Source organism: Ascidiella aspersa, chromosome 2 (genome assembly GCF_963924565.1).
Source record: "Ascidiella aspersa chromosome 2, kaAscAspe10.2, whole genome shotgun sequence".
Classification (NCBI taxonomy): Eukaryota; Metazoa; Chordata; class Ascidiacea; order Phlebobranchia; family Ascidiidae; genus Ascidiella; species Ascidiella aspersa.
This window is the reverse complement of record NC_139448.1, coordinates 36,395,142-36,401,141: the sequence shown is the minus strand read 5'-3', so window position 1 is coordinate 36,401,141 and position 6,000 is coordinate 36,395,142.

Here is a 6,000-nt window from a genome sequence, read left to right as displayed (position 1 = left end):
CGTCTATATTGGGATGGAACAAACTTTTTCACAACAGTCCAAATTTTAGCATTAGAATCGTATCTGCGCCAACTGATAATTGCGATTTTTAAGGTTGCTTTCACATTCAAACGTTGCTTGAGTATACTTACCGACGAGATTCACACGTGCATCTCTTGGTTCGCTCAAAGATCTGCGCGATTCAGTTTTATCCTTTACTTTTGGTAAAACCACTTTTCATAAGATTATTTTCGTTACCATTAAAAAAAACTGTTTGCTTATATATAGCCTACAATAATTTTTTTTTAACTAAATTACTTGTTTTCTTTCACAAATGTAAAAGCAAATATGAAGCAAACATTAAAGTTAATTTTATCTTATTCCGACTTATCCACGTAGGCTATTAAGCCCAGTCAAGTCATTATTAAAGCATGTCATCTACAAGTCAAATCGCTGATACAATAATAAAACAATAAACCTTTAAACGATGAACCCCCCCAATAATGAGCAATAATTCAACTATAATATATAACAAACAACGTTCAGCGGATATAGTCGTTTTAGGGTCAAAAATTGAAATAAATAACTTAATTTTATAACAAAATGTTGAATAAAACACTTAGTTTCAACCAAAGTCATTTAAATCAATGACTTAGGTCCAAGTCAACTCCTTTGTCCAAAAGACTTAAGTCAAGTCAAGTCATTTAAAAACAGTGACTTAAGTGTACTTGGGTCAAGTTATCCACTTAAGTCATTAAACCACTGGTATAAAGAAAACAATTTACCTGGAGCGTAGTTTACCCCTTCACACGGAATAGCAATACCGCTTCCTTCTTCTGCTTCGTAAAATCCATTTGTTCGTGTTTGGAATTTATTTAAATCTGTAACGTGAATATTTTTTTGCCATGGATTTATTGTTAAATCAAAGTATAGAAGCAAACTTCTTTTTTGTCTTCGGATACTTTTCTTTTTATTTATTTTTTGTTTTTGGAAACTTTTCGTATTGCTTATTAAAAATAAAAAGCAAGGGTGTATTTTGTCAAATGGTGTATTAAAGATGTACCATTATACATTTTAAAACAATTGTACGTATAAGTTTTTAATTCTACTAATGTTAATATGTATAATGGAGTCACTCTTGTCGAACGTTAGCGACTCTACCCCTTTGGCAGTAAACTTCACTAATAGCGACCTTTATTAGACTTTCTTAATTGTAGAATTGCCTAAAGTTTTTCCTATTTTTACAAGGTGAAAAACTTACATGCGATTACCAGTTTTCCAGGGTTGCTTAAAGCTGTTCCTTCGTTCCCTGTTGCCAGGCAACGGTAGCTTCCCGCGTCTGTCTCTCGCAGTTTGTCAATCGTCAAGGATCCGTTTTTGTTGGAGTAAAATCTGTTTTCTTTATCTACGAAAATTACAAATAATTGTCAAAAGCTTAAAAGTAATTCAAATACATCTCTAAACGGCATTTGCTATTATTGTTTATAGATTTAGCGTGAATATCATAATAATGGCGACTTTCTTTGAGATTATATTAAACTACTTAAATCACTGTTTGATGAAAAGAAGACCCGGAAAATTTTATATATTTTACGCTAGTGGTACCCCAACAAATTTAACTGTCTAGCTTTACCTTAAGACATTCAATACGCTTATATACATGATCTCTTTTAGTGTCATTACAAAGGACCCGCTTCCAAATATTATAAGTAATTTATTGCAAAAGAGTTATTAACAAAACTGGAACAATACAAACATATGGCAAAATAAACATTTAAATTAAACAATTAAAAGTCTGATACTCATTAATATGCTACTCTGCTTTTGAACTTAGTACATGGTGCGCCAGAAAAACCTACCACATTTTAAACTAGGAAAGAGGGACAAAATGCTATCATAACATTTATTGTTTCATCTCAAAGTCAAAATGTTGCCATTTGATATATTTATGTTTTAAAGAATACATCCTGCAGATGGCGCCCTCGAGATATATATCACTGTTGCAGACGATTTTTGATTTTTAAATACTCGGCGCGTCATTTCTTTCGCTGCTTGAAGAACAGATACTTTTAGTGCTTCGAAAGATGCTGGCCGAGTTTTGGGGACCTCAGCCTAAACATATTCCCAGTGGAAGCGTCTATTCGTCAAACAGTGGAAAGAAATACCGCAAAAATGACTCGCTGAGTATTCGAAAACTTTAAAAATCGCCTGCAATAATGTATTAGATCTCGAGGGCGCCATCTACAGGATGTAATCTTTAAAACATAAATACATTAAAAGGTAACCTTTTGACTTTGAGATGAGACAACAAAAGTTTTGATCGCTTTTACATTTTGTCCCTCTTCCCAAGGTTGAAATGTGGTAGGTTTTTCGGGCGCACCCTGTATATCACAGTATTGTGATAAATCATAAATCATTTCATTGAGTGCTTTGTTACATTGTGTAATTTGATATTTATGGTATTTTTTGTAATTTTTCTGTTTATAGAGGGCAATTAAACTTAGTATAATAAGTATTGCTATAATTATCCCTAAAATAGTCAAATTACCCACCAGACTCAAAGGTTGATGACCACTGCTCAAATAAAATGCAATAACTGTCAAATTACTAAATGTAACAAAGCTTTTTATCGTTATTTACTCTTTAACAAAAGCAGCATGTGAAAATATATATTAACAACATTGTAATTCTTCTTTTGGCAAAACTGTCTCCAAAATAACGACGTTTAACCTGGCTAGCGCTGCGTAAGAGTTTCGTTCGTCCAATAATTTTCTAAAAAGGGTATATCGTAGTAATTCCTTAACCACATTTGAAATGCTTTCGGTGGAAATTTGCAACACACATGCGCAATGAACACTGTCGTTTTAGCTTATACAACACACCATCTTATGATTAACACGAGGGTATACTCACTGATTAACCCCGTCCTTCATCAGCTGTTAATTTGAAATTATCGAGGTCATTCAAATATTGTTTAATTATAATTAATTACAGGTTATAATGAATTGCAAAATACACTGAAAAGGTTGGAAACCACTGATTTAAATGAGAAAAATATCGATAGACATGGCGTTTACATTAAAATAGCACCTTTTATGATGAGTTTAGCATTCGAGTACAAACTGCCAGCTTACCACTTGGTATCGGGTATCGGCTTTGATCCGATACTATCGGACCTCCCTATCTACAATAATCATTGCATTGCAAGTGTTGTAGTTAACCTACACACCTAAGTTACCTTCTGTCATAATCGCTTTCCCATCTTTCAACCATTGATATTTAGCTCTGGTTAAGTTTGCCTTACAGTTCAATGTGACGTTAACAACTTCTTCCAAGCTGACAACATTAACCCTTGGCTCCAGCGAAACCAAATTTTCTAGAACAGAAAATATAATGTATTAGAAAAATACCTCAATCGAGAAGTGTAAATATATTTTTCCAATAAAAAAAAACATACAGTGTGTAGCCTATATTGCTTAGAACTAATGCAAAATTGGTCGAGTGTGGATTAAATGTTCATATAGGGCTGGGAAGGTACAGCAGGAAGACAAATATTGGCCATGCAAATATTAGCTTTTAAAATGGGGTAAATTTGACGCACTGACGGCGTTGTAGTGATGACGTCGAAATAATAAAGCAGGACTAACGAAGTCAGGCTTCAAAGCTGATTTAAAATTTAATTAAAAGTCGTTAACTTAATTTTAACTCAGTTTATTTCTGATGATATTATAATAACCAGATTTAGCATGATTGATATCATTATATTTAGATGCACACCAATATCAGCACGTATAAATGATCACAACTTTACAGATTAAGTTTCAAACCAGCTTCTTGAAAAATTTTTGAACTAAAATCATGCCCTGACCTGAGCGAACGGAGAGCGACAAGATTTTTATAAAGCAACATCTCCGAAATTTGTTGCGCTAATAAGCTGAATGTTTTATACCACCCGATCCGTTAGAAATCAGTGCATTTCTAAGCAAAAAGGTATACGACAATTAGTGCATCCAAAGGATCAAAAAGTCTTACTTTTAGACTTTGAGGTCTCGGACAATGCACTAATCTGACTTAACAATGTGCTTAAAAAGATTAAGTTTAATAATACTTGACCTACCTAAACCCAAACGCTAACCAGCACCCTAACTCAAATTATGTGCATTGAATTAATAATTACATAATAACATAAACGCTTTAGGCTCCAATACCTCAATTTGCGACGTAACAATCCTATGGTACCATAGACGAGAAACTATCTTATGCCCACCCGAGTTTGGGCTTTTTCACCAGCATTCAAATAATTATTACATTAACGCACATTATTTGGGTTAGGTTTCGGGTTAGCGTTTGGGTTAGGGTGGGTCAAGTGTTATTAATGCTATCTCACACTTTTTGTAATCTTTTGTGAATGTTCTAAGCCGGGAGTTTACCTAAAGGTCAAAATTAGTGCATTGCCAGGACCTCAAGGTCTAAAGTCAAACTTTTCTTCACTTGGATGCCTTAATTGTTGTAGAACCTTTTGCTTAAAAATGCACTAATTTCTAACGGATTGGGTGTTTTATACAAACCTTGTTCTGGCTTTAGCTATCCAGCAAATCCTGTTTTAGAAAAAATATTCAGCAAAAAATAATTTTACCACTGTCGTTGTGCTGCTAAAATTTGAATTAACGAACTACGTTACTGTCACTTGTACTTTGCAAGAAAATTTGCCACCATTTGTCTATTCCCGGCAATTTATACCAAATGGGTAGAGTTTTTTTGGTAAAATTATTACTTTTTGTTTCACTAAGTTGAAGTACCACACGCAAACCGAAACAAATGACACTTATTCTAAAAACGAGCCTTTTTTACCTGAAGCAAACGAAACTAGAAACCAGTTGAGCAAAATCCATCCTAAAATCCTTAATCCAGCTAGTTTTCTCATTGCTTTTCTTTTTGTCGATGTTTTTTATGGTTCCAATATTAACAAACAGCAAATCTGAACGGAGCAACTGATAAGTTCATGCAGAAAATTCATCAACATACCAACAAAGTTACTCCCAAGAGGTTAATAAAAAGCATTATTAATATAAAGATGTGAAAGTTAAGGTATAAAGCAGTGGTTCTTAACCATTGGTAGCCTGTCGAACCCCTAAGTTATTCTGCAAGCGTTCGTCGAACGTCAAATTTTCGCTCAGCATTCTTTTCTTCCTACTAGCAGCTGAAACTGGGCATATTCAAATTATAAACTTGCATTTATATAGGTTAAATTGGCCAAACTTTCAATTTATAACGTTGCATGACACCTTGGCGCATTAAAGAGATTCAAATTTAGCTTGAAATAACAGCATTTATGTCGAACCCCAAGGGTTCGATCAAACCCTGGTTAAGAACCACTGGTATAAAGAATAAATAAAAAAACAGCAAAAGGCAACTTCCTTGTGAAACTGGCTCGAACCTATGAGTCGCAATTTAACAAATGACATTTACAGGCAGACGAAGGTCAGCACAACTTCGAATCGCGTGACGCACACCATCTGTAAATGATTTGCCAGCAAAAACTAAGCAGTGTTTATTGAAAAGGTAATCACGTCGTTGTGATATTGCGACAGAAAATTTTCCAATTTAACGCGGTTGAAGTTTTACTCTCGGGTCCTTAACATGGGATCTTTAACCCAGCGGCCGCAAAATCGTGTCCGGCAAATATATCGTGTCCGGTTTCAGGTTATATTTTGGCAATAAATGTAGCTGATAATTATTTTGGTAAAGCACTTGTTAGACCGTATGTTGAATGCGTTGGATGCTGGGAATGTATCAGTCCAAATTTTACGAACACGAGTATTACTTTGTGTTTTAATGACGTTTGCTCGAGTAAAACCAGTGTCTCTCATGTCTGTCCCTTGCGTTTTCTAGTGTAAAAATCTTTACAAAGACTGGATGTAATTTGCATTCCCGTTCTGCGTTAACTTTTAAACGAACTTCATGGTCGTTTATTGTTTTCAAACCAGTGAGGCTAATTGAATAATATAATATATGTAAAAA